The sequence below is a fragment of the Sapajus apella genome, unplaced genomic scaffold, assembly GCF_009761245.1.
Source record: "Sapajus apella isolate SASKATOON/1434 unplaced genomic scaffold, GSC_monkey_1.0 scaffold26, whole genome shotgun sequence".
NCBI lineage: Eukaryota > Metazoa > Chordata > Mammalia > Primates > Cebidae > Sapajus > Sapajus apella.
In genome coordinates, this window is record NW_022436966.1 from 10894852 (window position 1) to 10914350 (window position 19499).

The 19499-nt window shown below is 38.0% G+C and overlaps 1 long non-coding RNA gene across 3 annotated transcripts in view; it reads right to left on the reverse strand.

Moving 5' to 3' along the window:
* The window catches only part of LOC116560561, a 77116-nt gene that overhangs the window by 15029 nt on the left and 42588 nt on the right, over window positions 1-19499 (reverse strand). For 2 of the 3 annotated variants that reach the window (XR_004273020.1, XR_004273022.1), the window contains exons 3-4: window positions 13879-14018; window positions 10684-10715 (exon numbers count right to left, since the gene is read on the reverse strand). This is a non-coding gene — a long non-coding RNA (uncharacterized LOC116560561). Of the gene's footprint in view, window positions 1-10683; window positions 10716-13878; window positions 14019-19499 lie in introns of those variants that run through there. The other variant, XR_004273021.1, reaches the window with a different exon arrangement.

Consider the following 19499-nt stretch of genomic DNA (forward strand, 5'->3'; position numbering starts at 1 on the left):
AAGGAGAAAGGGAGAAAAAAAGAGAAAAGATGGGAATGGTTGCTCAAGCTTGTAATCCCAGCACTTTGGGAGGCCAAGGCAGGTGGATTGCTTGAGTCCAGGAGTTCAAGACCAGCCTAGGCAACATAGTGAGACCCTGTCTCTACTGAAAATACAAAAATTAGCCAGGCATGCTGGCACACACCTGTAGTCCCAGCTACTTGGAGGCTGAGGCTGAGGTGGGAGGATCACTTGAGCCTGGGAGGTAGAGGTTGACATTGTACCACTGCATTCCAGCCTGGGTGACAGAGTGAGACCCCGTCTCAAAAAGAAGTGAGAGAGAGAAAGAAAGGAAGGAAGGGAATGATTGATAGTGTCAACTTTTACTGAGAAGTAAAAGAAAGTGTAAAGATGTAGCCATCAGGTATAGCAAATAAAGGTAGTTTATGGCTTGGAGAAAAAGACTCTAAGAATGAAGTAGCAAAAACTAGGTTACAGTGAGTGGAGTGTTCGGGGCAAAAGTGTATAAAGAGGGTGAGAGACTATGAGAAACTATTTTAGGAAGCTTGGTTTTAAGAGGTAAAAGAAAAAGAGATGAAGTTTGGCTGGGGCAGTCAGAGGAGCGCTGTTTGAATGATAGGGTGTGTGTGTGTGTGTGTGTGTGAGAGAGAGAGAGAGAGAGAGAAAGTGGGAGAGGCTTGAGCCTGTTCTGACCATTTAGGCTCATAAACAGCAGTAGACAGAGAAAGAGGTTGAAGATAGGGGGGAGTGAGGAACAATAATGATTTCCTGTAAAAGGCAGGAAAGGATGGATTCCAGGTAGATTAGATTGAGTCTGAAGAAGGGACTTGTCTTCCATTGAAACAATAAAGTGGCTACTTATTTTCAAGATGTTTAGGTAGTTAATTCCAAAGCATAACTGTGATACATGAAAGGAAGTGCTGGAAAGGGAAGTGTGGTCCCTTTAAATGATGCAGAAGGGAGGAAGGCATGATCCCTGGCTATGGCTCCACCCTGGGCCTGTGCCCATGGACTGAGGTGAGGACAGGCATTTTTGTTTTCCCACCCAAATGTTGCATTTCCCAAGACCACCCTGGCTGCCATGCCCCCATCCTGTGTCTATATAAACCCCTGAGACTCTAGCAGGCAGACACAGCTGCGGACGTTGAGAGGAGTGCATCAGTGGAGGAACGAAGGGGCAGCTGGACATAGAGAGGAATGCACCGACAGGCACTGGCATGTGGCAGGCCACCGACCACCTACTGGCAGAACTACATGGAGTTTGGCTGGGGCAGTCAGAGGAGCACCCAGGCTGCTGAGCAGCCTGACTCCAGGGGAAAACTGTCTCCTTTCTGGCTCCACCATCTGCTGAGAGCCACTTCCACTCAATAAAACCTTGTACTCATTCTCCAAGCCTATGTGTGATCTAATTTTTCTGGTATATCAAGGGAAGAACCCCAGGATACAGAAAGCCCTCTGCCCGTGCTATAAGGCAGGGGTCTAACCGAGCTAACACAAGTGGCCTACGGATGGCTAAACTAAAAGAGCACCCTGTAACATACACCTACTGGGGCATCAGGAGCTGTAAGCATTCACCCTAGACACTATCTTGGGGCTCCCTGCCTGTCTGTATGCTCCCTTAGAGGTTTGAGCAGTGGGGCACTGAAGAAGCAAGCCACACGCCCATCGCACGCCCTGCAAGGGGGAAAAGGGAAATTTTCCCACTTCAACTGTATACTTATGCTTATCTTGCTCTAAATTGTCTTTATCTCTTAGACTTTAATGATATTTAAACATTTATAATACTTGATAACAAATATAATATGTCCATCAATGAATGTACTTGATGTTGCCATGATATAAAAATTGGAGTCCTTCAAATGTTATATGGGTATTTGCTTCGTGGTCTGAAAAACACGTTTCTCAGGTAGGGAGATAAAAGGGAACATCATCAGTTTGGTAGTCTGGCATTACGTGACCTCTTCTGCCTTTTTAGGGGAAGTTAGCAAATTATTTTACTTTTCACTCTGTTTCTCATTTATAAACTGGGGCTAATATGATGGCTACTTAAGCTTTATTCCTAGGTGTTGGTCACAAGCTAAGCTTCTGTAAGTTAAACCTTTATTATCTCTAAGTTTATAAGTAAAGGTAGTATTCCTGGAAACCCATTTTACACGATAAAATACCAAAATCAATCATGTAAAAACAAAGATGTGCTTTTACAATGATTTTCTAAGTTTAAAAAGAAAAAGTCAATGTTGTAAATGATCCTGTGGAAGATTCTTCTTTATCAACTAACTGGCTAATGCTTTTAAAAACACAAATCCAAAGAAATTCCAACTAAAGATATTTTATTTTTCTGATAAATCTCCCTGGAGCAAGTAAATGCTTCAGTGCTCTAAGGACTTTCAAACTGTGATCAAAATTAGGGCCATCTGCCTAAAATTTCTATGCACAAATCCAGTGGGTAGACATTTCTTTGAATGTTAAAGTTTTCCACATTGCTGTGTTCTCTTCTCCTTCTGCCACTATTCCTCATCCTCTTCCCATCTCTGCACCCAATTTTATTATTACTGAATACTCATAGCTCACAATACCCTTCATCTTTAGCAGACTTTGTGGGCAAATTATTTGATGCCACTCTGTTGGTTCTTGTGGCTTCTTCCCTGAACAGCTAATGTTTTTCCAACTATCTTCCAGAAGTGCTCTAAAATGCTTTTGCTTGCAATAAAAATTTCCTCCTTTGATGTCTTAGGGCAGCTCTTTTTCAGGCACATATAGACAGACAATGGTTTTGCAAGAGTGTTGCCTAATTCAAGTACATATAGGTTTGCTTCATCTACAGCTGCATTCATAAAATCAAAAGTTTTTCCACTTTATTCCTAGAGCCATCCTAGAGCCAATCAACATAATAGCAGCTTTATTTTTCCTATCATCTATAGTGAGAGTCATAGGCAGGTATCATGGTGAGATTTAGCCAAAACTGGGAGGGTCATATTTACAATAATAAAGGTCATAAAAGCAGAGGTCTAAATTGAAGCCATTGTGAGTGAAGAGCCATCTGTACCCTCTTATCAGTGTTTATGGTAAGAATTTAGAGTATAAAATGCTTTAACAACTGCAAAACATTATATAAAAGGGAGGAATTATTGTAATCCAAACCCGTATAATACACACAAAGACATACAAACTAAACAGCACTAATGCTTTCCTCATACTAGTCTATGTGTTTAAAATTGGAACACTTCTTTTCCCTAAAAATCATAGGCTTTTTGCTGAGTTAAAGAAGCATTTTAGTAATCACAGAAGAGTCACACAAAGTGAACAATCCACTCATGACTAGAAAAGAAGCCAGTCTTCCTCCAGCCTCCTCTTTTGCCCCCCTCCATCCCTATACGTTATACATTGTTGGCCTCCCTGGCATCTTGCAGGGATCACTGTCTGACACTCAGGATGACATCTCTCGCCTTGGAGTTCTCAGACTCGAAAAATCCTGACAGACACCTATGCACTAAATAGCACTGTACCATTCAGCCTGAACCAGTCTCCCACCTCAGTGGCAGACCATTAAATAAAAAAGTTTGTCCTTCCCCAGAGCTTTTAAAGGATCAGTGTTTCCTTTAAGTACAAAACAAAGCAAGGAAAACCCAACTAACTTGCTATAAACAAAGAAATTTTAAATTCTAGTCACATCTTGAAAAAAGTCAAGAGGTCTTTTTTTCCATAGGAGCCTCCTACTAATGCCTCGTGTGACTTTCCGGAATGCTCAGGCAGTAGAATGCTTCAGAAATTCAATTTGGGATTTGCAGCCCCACCTACTCGTATAGGGCCAAAATGTCAAATAAGCTCTGAGAAATGAAACTTCAAAACAATTGCCAAGCCATTTCTCATTCCCTTAAATTGCAAAAGATTAGCATAAGATGGGAATGTTGGGTACATTTGCATGTGTTAACTAAATAATGTTTATTAAATGCCAACCACACCTACACAGGTTGTTCCTTTCTTCTCTTCACTGACTACAATTTGTTTCTGTTATAGTATTTCTTATAACACTAGATAAATAGCTACAGTAACAACTGCAGGAACTTTTACTTTAATAAAAGTAATCAGTAGCCTTGTAGTTCACCATGATAACTAACATAAGGATAAATAGCAAAGGATTCAGAAAAATGTTTGCACTGTGCCCTACCATGATTCATATCCATGTTTATTTCCATCATTAGTTACTCGAAAGATGGTTTATAGATCTTTTGAGTTTCCATCAAAGACAAAACTAGAAGAAATGGACCTTTGGACCCGACTTTGGTGTGATACTTCACAGTTTAAGGAACATCTTTGTGTTCATAATTTCATTCCATCTGCTCAGTAGGTATTACTCTTGATTGAGAAAATGAGTCTGAATTCAAGTAACTCAGCTAGGAAGTAGTGATGTTTAAAACCAGGCTGTACAACTCTTTTCACCATCCCATGTTTCCCCAGGTAGATGAATATAAAGACAATATGACATGAGGTATGTTAATATGAGAAATGTTCAAATATAAGGAATACAGAAAGATTAAAAAGAGTATTGAAATAGAATATATTAAGAGACAGTCTTTTTTAGAATACACACACACACAAATATATATGTGTGTAATATACATCACTATAATTTTTCAATCTTATAGTCTATAGATTTTTCTTTTACTTTTCTTCTAACAAGGCTGATAGTGTTCATAAAACTACACAAAACCCATTGAAACTAATGTGTGTTTCTGTTGATTCATTTATAGCGGTGTTGACACTGGAGCTGCTTGTCGGCTGTCTTCTCACACATAATAATTATTATTTACTGATGGCAAAGCTCTGTGGATGCGACCAAAGTGCCAGTGACATAAAGAAAAGCCTGTTTAAATGATCTGCAAAGCAGGGCCACAGCTGTAACTTTGCCCTGGCAGAGCCTGTCAAGTAAATAGCATGATCTTTTCAAACACAGCCATGTTATTTTCTTCCTGGCATTTGTAATTTGTTAAAACTCTCAGTGTGCATGCCTTTCTTCCTAATAACAATGGCAAATGGCCAATCTCTGTACTTATCTCTTGCACACACATTACTTCTATATTGATCTAGTTTTTATACTTGAAGGAACTGCATATATATATATAGAGGAATGTACCTCACTACAAATTTTAAACATTCTGTGACTATGATGGTACGATGTAATCTATAACTCAGTGATACAACATTCAAAAATGCCAAATAAAACAATTTTGTTTAGAGATGATATAAAAGTAGCCTAACATCAACTGCTGGCTTTAGAAGAAAAACCCAATACCACGATGCTTCAAAACTGCTGATATTTGGTTTTGTAAGACATACTACATCCGGTATTTATGGACTTAGTCTTATTGCCAGAGCCCCAAGAGCATCTACTGGGATCCCAGCCATTGTCTACCAACTTATTTGTGCCTTGGTAGACGTGTGAATAGCCAGTAGTTTTTTAAATTTAGATTAATTGAATTTTCAGTAACTTTTATTTTATTCATAACTTAAAGCTTAGATACTAAAACAAAAACTGACAACACTGCCAACAAAATTTATCTTTAATGCAAACCCCTTTAGGCATGACTTTTCCCCCCATACAATTATACAGTCTCAGGGTTTAAAGAAAGCTTGAAGATTACTGAAACCAGCCACTCTTTTCCAGACAATTTAGTGCACTAAATTCTGTTAAGAGTCAAAGCTCTGGAAACAGACTACATGGGCTTGAACTCAGGTTTTCATACTTACCCCCTATGTTGTATCAGACAACTCTTTTTGTCAAACATTCTGTTTCGTTTGATAAATGGATGAAATAATGTCCCTCATTGGGTTGCCATGATTAATGAGTCAGTGCATGGTTCAGAAATATGAGCTCTTGGCTGGGCATGGTGGCTTACATCTGAAATCCTAATGTTTTGGGAGGATGATGTGGGAGGATTACTTGAGGCCAGGAGTTTGAGACCAGCCTGGGCAACACAGCAACATCTGTCTCTACACATACACACACACAAAAACAAACAAACCAACCAACGAAAACCTTAAAAAAAAAAAAAAAAAAAAAAAAGCCAGGCCTGGAGGCTCATGCCTGTAATCCTAGTTACTCAAGGGTAAGGAAGGAGGATTGCTTAAGCCCAGAAGGTCAAGGCTGCAATGAGCCATGATCATACCACTGCTCTCCAGCCTGGGTGACAGAGCAAGCTTCTGTCTCAAAACAAAGAACTATGAGCTTTTTAGTTCCTAAAGGCTTAAAGAATTCTACAGCATTCCCACCACATGGTTACTCAGCCTTTAGTTGAAAACCACCAGTGACAAAGAACTGGCCACCTCTTAAGGCATCCCTATCACAGTTTGGAATTACTCTGACTCTTAAAGTTCTGCCAGAGCTTATATCCTTTTTCTCTTGCCTGTCTGTTGACCCTGGTTCCCAGAGCCTTGGGGTTGGTGGGTTAGGATGTGGGATGTGTGGGAGGGTTTAGATAATCCCTGTTTGGAATAACAATTCTTCTTTTAAATAGCTGAAGACAAACTAATTTGATTCTTTTTTTCCCTCCTATGAGTCTTTTTACCTCAAGTGAAATATTCCCAAATCTTTTCTTCATGTGCCATGTTTTTATACCATCACCATCACAATTATTTTCCTACAAATCTGTTTTAGTTATTTCCTTACAACATGTGGAATAAGTGTGATACACACAGCTAATGAAACCGCCTAGGAAGAGAGTAAGAATTTAAAAGCACATGAAATTCAATTATGGATAATGAGTTTTTATATCTTCATTTCCAATCTTTATACCTTTTATTTCTTTTTCTTTTCTTGCCTGGTTTTGTGCTGAATAAAAGAGAGGAGCAGTAGTAGATAGTCTTGTCTTCTTGATTTTAAAAAGAATGCTTCTAACATTGAATTTTTTTGTCAGCAAGCTCTACTTTATGTCAAGCAAATTCTAGCTAAACTTGGACTATGTTCCTTGGAAATGGAGGTGTGGTTTTAAGAAGCGCAAAGGTTTCCCAAGAAATGTCTAACTTTAGTGCCTGTGATATTTGTATCAGACAACCTCAAGCAAATTTAGCAGTCTACATAAAAAATGAACAGCTGAAGCTGTACTTTTTATCTGCCTTCTTTCACTATGAAAATTTGTCTCTGCCATATTTTGAGGATGAGGGAGTATTTTTATTACAAGACTCTCTGCTCAACAATTGTTCAAATATTAACCAATAAAATAAATAATCTCAAGCATATCTAAATCAAACATACTATGAAGCCTGATCCCTTTGACAGTAGTGTAGGACTATAGTCTCTCTGGTTCTGGAACTTAACCTTTATCAATGTTGCCCCAAATCCCAGTAGTTTTTCAGCAGCCAAAGCACACTGATGCTGGCAGCCTCAAAGCTCTCCCACCCAGGGGTTATCTAATTGGTATTCTGAACCTAAGAGCTGGTCTTTAATCTATTCATATTAAATATTGTATTATAGAAGATATATAATTTGAGGATATCTGAGTATGACAGAAAAAGAATTTTCTCGATAACGTTATCAATATTTGGCAATAAGAATATATTATTTTTGTAATCAAAATTGTGTTTTAAATGTATTCTTGTTAGAAGTAGCCATTGTTCCAGCTTGTAAGCTTCTGTTAAATAATATGCTTTTTGTTAGTGAATTTGATAAGCACCTTGTTTTCAACAAAGGTGATAACAGTGTTGAAAAGAACAGAGTCAAGGCAAGAACCTTATATTTAAAACAACAACAATAAAACCCTCCCTACAGGCTAAAGCAATTCATTAATTAGTATCCTTTGGGTATGTTCATGTAACAAGTTTCTAATTAACTGATTTATTAAATATATTCACATTTAGTGAAATTTTTTCAATATTGTCATAAGATATTGCATGTCTTAATAAAATACTTTGCTGCAGCCCAGATACACATTTTTTTTTTTATTTCCTGGAGAGATTAGTCCCTTCTGATTGCAAGGAAGAGAGGTTCATTCAGGTCACCTCAAGAAATGGGCTTTTCTTCATAAGATCATACATACTATACCTAAAATTAAATAGCTTGCAGGAGCCAAGGCAGTTCTGGACAAAATCTACTCTGCATCTCTGTTTTACTGCCTACATGGTACCTCCCTTAAGTATCTGCTTCTGTTTTAGGATCTTATTTTCTTATTTTGTTGCTTTTGTTACTGACTGACCAGTCCCTCCTACACTGTCCTATTCCAAATCACAGAGAGAGCTAATCTGATTGGCCACCACTGTGCAGGAAATAGCCCAACTCTAATTCTATGAACAGAGGGCTGTGGGTGAGGCATTTTCACCTAGAAAGAAACACTGGGTATGATAGGCACTATGACTAATGTGGCAGGGATCGCTAATCTGCTAATTCTAGCAAAGAAGAAAGTGAGGTTAGAATGATATAACTTGCTCATAGTAAACAGTCTGCCTAAATCACCAATTTTGCTTCTAAATATACTCACGGATCAAAGCATGGGGAGAAAAAAAGAAAGATTTTAAAGACTGGGTGCAGTGGCTCCTACCTGTAATCCCAACGCTTTGGGAGGCCAAGGTGGGCAACATGGTGAAACTCCATCTCTAAATTTTAAAAAATTAGCCAGGTATGGTACTATGTGCCTGTAGTCTCAGCTATTTGTGGGGATGAGGTGGGAGGATGGCTTGAGCCCAGGAAGTGGAGGTTGCAGTGAGCAGAGATTCTGCCTCTACACTGCAGCCTAAGCAACAGAGCCAGACTCTGTCTCAAAAACAAACAAACAAAAAAAAAAAACATTTTAAAACCATAAGAGACATACATAATACAAATGTAAAGAAGCCTAATTTTAGATGTAATTGGAGTTTCAGAAATAAAGAGAGAGAAAATAGGAGAAGTAATATTTGAATAGAAAATGGCCAAGATTTTACAAAATTCCAAAATACATAAAGCCACAGGAAGTGCTATATACCTCGAGAAATTTGCATTTTAAAAAATTTAAAATTCACATCTTAGGTATATCACAGTCAAACACTTTAAACCAAAGACAAAGTAAAATCTTCAAAGTAGCCAGAAGGAAAAACACATTATTTTCAAAGAAACAAGAATAAGATTGACAGCTGACTTTTCATATATGTCATCTTTAATGCGGTAAAAGGAAATAATTGTCTTCCTAGGATTCGATACCCAGCGAAACAGCTTTCAAAAATGAAACCAAAATAAAGATATCTCAGATCAACAACGACAACAACAAAAAACCCAAACAAACCTAAGAGGGTCTATTGTTAGTAAAATGATACTGAAACAAGGAGATATAATCCCAGAGAGAAGCATAGAACCGCCGGAAGAAATAAAGAACAACAGAAAGCATAAAAATCTGGATAAATAGACCGAATATTAACTGTGTAAAACAATAACAACATGTTGAGGGGTTTCAACTGCATGCAGAAACAAAATATGTGACAACATTAACACAAAAAGGCAGAACAGGGGCAAGCAGAGTGTCCTGGAGTTCCTACATTGTCTTGGAAGTAGTATAAGATTAGTTTCTATTAGATTCAAGGAGGCATTTTATCTTCAGAATAACTACAAAAAGAATAATACAATAATGTATGATTAACAAGCCAATAGAAGGGGATATAAAATGGTTAAAAATAAATCCTAAGAAAGCAAGAAAGGAGAGCCATGAAAGGAGAGCAAAGGGAATATAGAAAAAGTAGGACAAATAGAAAACTAGTAGTAAAATCACAGACTTAAACCCCGCTATTTCAATAATTATTAAAAGTGTAAATGGATTAAAATATCCAAAGATTTTTCAGAATAATTGAAAAAAATCTATTTGCCACTTACAAGATATACATCTTAAGAACACACAGAATTTGAAAGTAAAAAGATGAAAAAATACATACTATCAACATTTATTAAAAGCAAGCTAAAAAACAGAGCACACTTTAAAGTATTTCTAGAGATAAAGCAGTGTATTTCATAATGATAAAAGGGTCAATTCACCAGGAAGATATGACAGTTCTAAATTTCTGAGCCCCTAATAACGTAATTTCAAAATTTCATAAAGAAATAAAACTAAAAAAAGAAATGGACAAATTAATAATCAGAATGGAAGATTTTAACACATTTCTGTAGAGCAAGTAGACAAAATATCAGGCCATAGAAGATTTGAACAACATAATTAACACACATGACCTATTGAACTTATATAGAAATTACACCTAAAAAATGAAGAAAACACATACTTTTCAAGTCTACCTGGACATTTATCAAAATTGATCATATGCTGGGCCAACAACGAGTTTCAGGAAATATCAAAGGATTGAAATAATACAGAGTAATACAGAGTATGTTATCCAACCATTACAGAATTAAGTTAGAAACCAATTACAAAAAGATAACTAGAAATTTCCTAATTTTTGGAAATAAAAACAATACATTCTAAATAATCTGTGTGTCAAAGAAGATATCTCAATAGAAATTAAAACATATTTTAAACAAAATGATAATGAAAATACTACCTATCAAAATGTATGGAGTATAAGAACAAGCCATAAAAAAAGAAGAAAATCTAAAAAGTAATGATTCGTAATATCTACTTAAGAAGTCATATCCAGCCAGATGCTGTGGCTCACTCCTGTAATCCCAGCACTTTGGGAGGCCGAGTCAGGTGGATTGCTTCAGCTCAGGAGTTTGAGATCAGCCTGGCCAACATGGTGAAACACCGTCTCTACAAAAAATAGAAAAGTTAGCCAGGCATGGAAGCACTTGACTGTAGCCCCAGCTCCTTGGGGGCTGAGACAGAGGATCACTTGAACCTGAGAGGTCACGGTTGTGGTTAGCTGAGATTGCACAATTGCACTCCAGCCCGGGTGACAAAGTGAGACCCTGTCTCAAAAATAAAATAAAATATAAAAAGTCATACCCAAAGGGGAAAAAGCAGAAAAGTTAAACCCACAGGAGTTAGGAATAGGAAATAATAAAGATTAGAAAAGAAATTCATGAAATGGAAAACAAATATACAACAGAGAAAGCCAAAAAGCCAAATAACGGTTTTTCGAAAAAACTAATACAATTGGCCAGGCGGTGGCTGATGCCTGTAATCCCAGCACTTTGGGAGGCCGAGGTGGGTGGATCACGAGGTCAAGACATCGAGATCATCCTGGCCAACATGGTGAAATCCTGTCTCTACTTAAAAATACAAAAATTAGCTGGGAGTGTAGGGAGGCTGAGGTAGGAGACTTGCTTGAACCCGGGAGGCAGAGGTTGCAGTGAGCCAAGATCACACCACTGCACTCCAGCCTGGTGCCTGGCAACAGAGCAGGACTCTGCCTAAAAAAAAAAAAAAAAAAAACTAATACAACTGAGAAACTTCTGTCAACTCTGACCAAGAAAACAAACAAACAAAAACAGAGAAAGTACAAATAACCAATATCAGAAAGGAAGGGGGAGCCCCTAATATAGATCCTATCAGCATTAAGAGTGTAATAACAATAAGAAATTATAAGCAACTGCATGCCAATGAAATGGATACTTTTTTTTTTTTTTGAGAGACAGGGTCTTACTCTGTCACCCAGGCTGGGGCGCAGTGACCTGATCTTGGCTCATGGCAACCTCTGCCTCCCAGGTTCAAGCAATTCTCCTGCCTCAGCCTCCTGAGGATCTGGGACTGCAGGCACCCGCCACCACACTCGGCTAACTTTTGTATTTAATAGAAACAGGGTTTCACCATGTTGGTCAGGCTGGTCTCTTACTCCTGACCTCAAGTGATCTGCCTACCTCAACCTCCCAAGGTGCTTGGATTACAGATATGAGCCACCACACCGGCTGATATTGATAAATTCTTAGAAACATAAAACTTTTCAGACTGGGGGATGGGGGAGTAAAAAAATCTAAAGAGTTCTATACCTATAAACAAAAATTGAATTCATAACCTTCCCACAAAGAAAGCTCCAGGCACAGATGGCTTCTCCAGTGAATTCTTCCAGACACATTACAAAGAAAAACATCAACCTTACCACAAACTCTTCCAGAGAACAGAAAAAGAGGGATCATTTCCAACAATTTTATGAGATCACTACAACCCTGATACCAAAAGCTAGCAAGAATATCACCAGGAAGAAAAATTATAGGTCAATCTTTCTCCTGAATGTAACTGTGACAGTCCTAAGTAAAATATGAGCAAGCAAATCCAGTAGCACTCTCTGCAGTAGCCCAAACTGGATAAAAAAAAAATTTCCCATTACCATTTGTATAAATAAAATTCATGGTGTATTCAAACAGCAGACTATTGTGCTGCAATGGAATGAACAGGCTACTGCAACACGTAACAGCATGGATGAATCTCACAAATGTAATGTTGAGTGGAAGAAGGAAACACAAAAGGCAAACACTGTAGGACTTCATTTATAGAAAAATAAAATCAGGCAAAATTAATCTGCAGGTATAGAAATCAAGATAGTATGATTTGGGGAGCGGAAGAGGGCTGATGACTAAGAATCAACATAAGCATAGGGTTTGGAAGCATTGGTAGTGTTCTATTTCCTGATCTGGGTGCTGGTTGCACAGGTGGGTTCACTTGAGCAAAATTCATGGACCTCCGCAGTTCTGGTTCGTGCATTTTTTTGTGCACACGTCATATTTCAAATAAAATTTTAAAAAGTTTTCTTAAAAAATAAAACCATTCTATTTCCTTGCTTGAAATGATATTAATCTCATCTGTCTGTGATATTCAGAATTGATCATGCCATCCCCTTTTAAAAATCAGAAGTCTGAGGGATTACATAACTACTTTCTTGAGGATTCTCAATTCATTTGGGGCATAAATATGAAATAGCCTTATTTTTCTTAAAATCTGCCCACTAATTATACTATGCCACCCTTTTTTTTTTTTCTGGGTATCAACTCTTTAAATCACACCCTGGCTTGATTCCATTTATCAACCTCTTCAAGTTATTAGGATCATCTCATTCCAGCATGTAAGGCTCAGTTTTGTTCATTTCAACTTAAGCTTCAAATAGGATTTAAAACTAGTTTTTCCTCCCTTCCTTTTCCTCCTTTATCTCCAGACGTGTCCAAAAGTAACATCTATTGCCAGTGGCTTGGAGTGCATGTGTGTGTGAAGGTGGAGCGGCAGGTGCTCTACTCTTTCGATTGCTTCCCTTCTGAAATTAGGGCAAGAAGAATAGGGAAGTAGATATTTCATATGGCTTCCTAGAAAGGTTGCAGTTTCTTCTGTGTAGGATGTTGCTGCTTATTTAGTTAGTCCTGTTAGACTTTCGATGTCCTCTCTACTGGAGAGAATCCAAGTACTGGCTTCCTCATTGGCAAAGATCCTTGGGGTGCCTCTCCACTGCCCCGTTCCTTGAGGTGTATATCTTGCACCTACTTGACCTCTCCCATGAGGGGTCCAGCTAGTAGCCTCTCTTGGAGGTAGGAATGTGGACTATTGTGGTGCCTCCTCCCTTAGCTAGGCCAGCCTTCTGCATCCCCTCTCCTTGCTCTGCAAGCACAGAGCCTTCAGCTGGTCCAGAGATGAGGTCAGAGATGAGATGACCACCAATCTCCTACTTTGTAGAGTGGGGAGGGTTGGACATCTCTAAACTTTATAAGTAATTCTCCTGAGGGCTCCTTGCTAGACTTTGAGGGGAAAAGTGCTTCCATCTTCACTCTTACAGTGAGAATGGAGTGAAGGAAAGGAAGAGAATATCTTTATGAATATTATACTTCACAAAATGCTGCTCCTCTCTATGCACCCATTCCTTATACTTCCGTTGAGTAGGAATGGGGTAGCTTGGGAAATGTTTGTGGTAGCACTGTTTCCCTGTATCAACGTTTCTTAGTAGGCTGGCCTAACTGTAGGTGGTCTCACAATTTAGAATATGTGAACTTACCCCCTTCTGTGCACAGCTTTGGACCTCAGTCAGGGATCAGAGAACAGCCCTGTTGACATCGTATTACACTTGTCTCCAATCACCTTGAACTTCCATTAATCTTCACACCATGTGTTGGAAAAAAAAAAATAAGAACAATCCTGTAGTAACTAAAAATACAGTGGGAAAGGAAATGGGATACAGGAATAATTGCAATGATTTTCTATTTTGCAAAGCAAACAGCTTCAAGAAAATTTAAGTTGTATTATTCATCTACCTAAGTATAATAAATAATTCAAATGTATTTGAACTCTACCTGTGTGTACACCTTTAGTTTTAATACTAACTTGTCTATTTATAACATTTCTACTCTTACAACCTTGATGTGATTGAGGATCAAAACTGAACATAGCTAAGCAATGCAAAGTATACTGTTGAAGACAAAGCATACTATTTGTTAAAAGCACAGAATCACAATTTAAAATAAGCCAGAGGGAACAGCAAACAATGCATCAACATTTAGTGTGGGGAAAGCAATATTTTATTATAGTCAATAACAGGTCAAGATTAATTTTCTTCCAGAAGGGAAAACATAATTTATACTTTACACAGTGTAATATATAAAATATTTTTAGTTCAGTAAGATTATCACTGCTAAAAATGGAACATGTTACTTATTCAGTAAAATGACCACTTGCTTCTAATCAGTATCATAATTCACTTGACAGATCTGAGGTTTCCTTAAGCAGGTTTTTTGCTTTACTGATTTTCTTCCTCCGCTTGACATTCCCACCTCCCACATGGTTGACGCATGGAGCAGCTGCTTGATATAGCAGGTGAGCAGTCGGGTAGACCAACACAAAGAAATGCCACAGAGCCAAAAAACTATTATGTAAACAGTATTTTAAAGGGAAAAGAATTTTCCAATAAAAATGCTCAATGGGGATGTGTCTGAAGACAAAACATTAAAGTCAGCCTTGAAATATCACTTAATATGTATAAAAATTCCTTTCATGAGATTTTGCTTTCTGTGTAATTCATAGCCTGATTCTTTCTTATAAGCCTTTGATGAGTGCTGTGACTAGAATATATTGTACTACGGAGTTGTATCAAAAATCTTTGATTATCCATTAACAATTTGAGGATTATAAGATTACATTTCAGGTAATTTAGAATAAGATTTTTTTTAAATGTGGATGCCATGTGGAATTATATCTTATAATTATATCATAATCATAATTACATATTATACCCAAATATATAATTTATCTTTTAAATTTATCTAGATTCTGAGAAATGTTTCTCACAGTTCATTTTAAAGCAATAAACTGAATGGCATATTTACTTTAAAATATTTCTAAATTCTTTATTAGTATCAAGTGGAAAGAATGAATAATATTATTTCTAAACTCTTTATTAGTATCAAGTGGAAAGAATATTTTTATTATGCCAAGGAGCAATTTAAATAACTCAGATCAGGTATGGTGGCTCATGCCTGTAATCTGGCACTTTGGGAGGCCAAGGTGGGAGGATCACTTGAGCCCAGGAGTTGGAGATCAGCCTAGGGAAATCTTGTCACTACACAATTAAAAAAAAAAAATTAGCTGGGTGTGGTGGCATACTTCAGTAGTCCCAGCTATTAGAGAAGTTGGCGGGGTGCGGTGGCTCACACCTGTAATTCCAGCACTTTGGGAGGCCAAGGCAGGTGGATCACCCAAGGTCGGGAGTTTGAGACCAGCCTGACCAACATGGTGAAAACCCATCTATAAAAACAAAAAAAAGAGAGAGAGAGAGAGAAGCTGAGGTGGGTAGATCATTTGAGCACAGGAGGTTGAGGCTGCAGTGAGCTATGACTGTACCCCTGCACTCCAGCCTGGGCAACAGAGTAAGACCCTATCTCAATAAACAAACAAATAACTCCCCAAATCAGTTTCTTGTCATATAAGATAATACATTATTACCAGACAACATTGTCCCTTAGCAAAGGTAAGCTAATGATTGCAACAGCCTCAAAATGTTTGTGAAACAAATAAGCAAATGATAAATGTAATTAAACCCCAATAAATACATTAAACAACTATTGGAAAAACGAACAGCTATTACTCTGAACATCAACACTGGTGTAAGAACTAAGTAGTTTAATTTTATAGGACTATTCATCAACCTAAAAATAATTCCCATGATTTTAAGTATAAGGACTCTATACTTCTTTCTTTAGATCCTAAGTAGTAGGTCTAGATGATGGGAAACCCGAATCACACTAGTCTTCATTTTTCATGAATGTGGATCCCTTCCTATGTAGGCAATCACATTAGAAATGCTGAAGGAGATCCTTCAGTATTGCCTATAATATTGGGAGCAATATTCTGATTGCCTATAAATATTGGGAGCATCAACTAATAAGATAGTATTTGGAAAGATTTTTTGAGCCCCTTGGACCGCTTATAATACATCAATTATGGCAGGACTCATTCCAAACCACATTTTTTCTTCTCAAATTATCTTCTCTAATGTTTTTGTACCATCATTGCCTCTTCCTCTCAATTTATTTTTAAGATTTTTTTCTAACTAAAACATGTATGCTCATGTAGGCCGGGCGCGGTGGCTCACACCTATAATCCCAGCACTATGGGAGGCCAAGCTGGGTGGATCACAAGGTCAAGAAATCAAGATGATCGTGGTCAACATGGCGAAACCCCATCTCTACTAAAAATACAAAAATTAGCTGGGCATGGTGGCAACATGCCTGTAGTCCCAGCTACTCTGGAGGCTGAGGCAGGAGAATTGCTTGAACCCAGGAGGTGGAGGTTGCGGTGAGCCGTGATAGCAACATTGCACTCCAGCCTGGGCAACAAGAGTGAAACTCCGTCTCAAAAAAAAAAAAAGAAAAAAGAAAATGTATGCTCATATAGAAAATTTGAATAATAAATAAAATTCAAAGGAAAAATGCCCATAATTCTATCAATTTTTTCCCTCCAGGATTATGATAAAATAATTACAATCTGAAGAATGTATCTTACATCTTTTTTCAATGTCAAGGGGAAAATATCTTTAAAATAATTCACTTAGGTTTTTGATAAGAATTCACATAGGTTTTTGGTTAACACATGGACAGTTTTAATGCTTAATTGCCTCTACTGTCTTTATTAGGAAAGTAATAGAGGTATTACCCAGCAGGTCCAGCTGAAATCACAAAATTAAATACCAGCATTCTTTGACTCTACTCCAGGTGTTGTTTCTTCATAAACTTCATTTTAATTGATGTGTAAATGATAGCTATCATGTATGGAGAGCCTTATTTAATGATATATTCATATCAACCACCACAGTAAGATATTTTTCTTTACAAAACAAGGATCTGAAATCAGTCACACAGCTCTTAAGTGGTATATTGAGAATTTTAGGGTATTTGAACGCTGCCCTCTCAGCTTCCAAGGACAGTCTTTCTACTACAGCTCAACACCTCGCCATAACATCATAATCTGCTTAACGAGGCCCTGTGGTTGGGCACTTCAAATGCCCACTCGCCTCTTTCTTTTCTAAACAATTAGCAATAATGTTGGAGAAGCATTTGGTGTATAAAACTTTGTTTCTATGATTATTTTCCCCAAACAGAGTGTTTAAATTATTGTGTTAAAGGAGGCAGGAACATTTTAAAGGCTATTTCTATGTATTGCCAATTGCTTGTCTCAATGGGGTTGGCCAAATTGTAATTCAATCAGCTGAGCCTGAGGCCTCCTGCTTCACTGTTCCCTTTATAAAAAAAAAAAAAAATGGTTCATTTGGTAGATTAAAAAGTGATTCTCTGATGCTAAGTTTTTTAAACTGTTATAATTCATTATGTTTTAATACACCAATTCTCCATTCTACAAAGTGAACCTTATACAGGACTGGCTAAGATTTTGAACTAGAAAGGGAAGACAAGGGAGTGGTTATTACGCTTTTTCTTCATTTTACTCACTCAACAGTCGTTGAACTCCTACTCTTAGCCAGGTACCATCCTGCGCTAGCATTGGGGATATAAAGATGAAAGTCCATTCTTGACCTCTAAGAGCTTAAGGACTAGCAAGAGACACAGACACATAAACATACAATTTTAGTATAGAGTGACCAGCACTGTGACCAAAGAAACAAAAGGAAGATGCTTTGGGAAACACAGAAGAGGCCACCTAAGCTACTTCGGGAAGGTTCTGGAAGCCTTTTTGGAGATTCTGAGGTCTGAGTTCCATCTTGAAATGAAGCAGAAGTTAACCAGCTTTTCCCTGACATCCCAAACCCGAATTAATTGCTTCTTTATCAGTGTTCCCCTAATAGAGCACTTGTAACAGTGTTTGCACTTAGTTGTTTCCAGGTCTTTTTTTCACTGAGCTGTTCTTCTTGAAGGGGAGGCACCATATCCCTAACAAGGCTAGCACAGTACCAAAAAAAGCAGTAGAATGCAATAAATGTTTGTGTAATTATTTTAAAATTCTAGTCATGAACCTATTTCCAACCATATCTTCTTCTTGCATTTATATAAATGTGTAATTTTCCTTTTGATAGTAAAAATACTACTTTTACCACATACCCTCAGAAGGGCTCAAAGGATGGGAAATAACAAGTGTTGGTGAAGTATATGGATTAATGGAAATGTTCATACATTGCTGGAAGCAGCAGGAATTGGTTCAATCACTGGAAAACTGTTGGTGGCCTCTACTAAAGCTGGACTTTCCATATCCTATGATGTGGCAATTCCATTCTTAATATACACTCATCAAAAATGCATGCATATGTTCACCAAGAGGCATCTTTTCACCAAAGAAGCACTATTCATAACAGCTCCAAACTAGAAAATACACAGACACCCATCAACAGTAGAATGGGTAAGCATATTATGGTATGATCCCATAGAGCAAGGTAAAAGAATCTATACTCAATGATATGAAGGAATTTCATGAAAGTAACGTTGAAGACAAAGCCAGATTTTTATTTTTAAAAAGTACTTACCATATGATTGCTTTTATATAAATGTGCAAAACTGAGAAGCGAGGTGACAAAGGGAGTGTCATCATCTAGAAAGTGTTACAATAAAATGCACAGCTAGTGCTGCCCTGTGGCTCTGAGATCTACCTCCTTCAAAAGCCTGCCTGTGGCAAATACAGCTACCCCCCCCCGACCCCCCAAGCACAAGGTAAAGCATAATTGGAGTGCTGAGGCTAAAAAACAAAATACCACCAAGACTGATTGAATATTCGAGGCACCTAAAAATTATGTATAGCAGGTTAAGGCATGGATTTTGTGATAACACCACCTAAACGCAAGGGGGCAGCTGTTGCAGCATCCAGTTCATCTTAAGAATTTCAGGCCAGGCGCCTTGGCTCATGCCTGTATCCCCAGCACTTTGGGAGGCTGAGGAGGGTGGATCACCTGAAATCAGGAGTTCGAGACCAGCGTGACTAACATGGCGAAACCCCATCTCTATTAAAAAGACAAAAATTAGCCTGGCGTGGTGGCAGGTGCCTGTAATCCCAACTACTTGGGAGGCTAAGGCAGGAGAATCGCTTGAACCCGGGAGGCAGAGGTTGCAGTGAGCCAAGATCGTTTGAACCAAGAGGAGGAGATTGCAGTGAGCAGAGATCACGCCATTGCACTCCAGTCTGGGC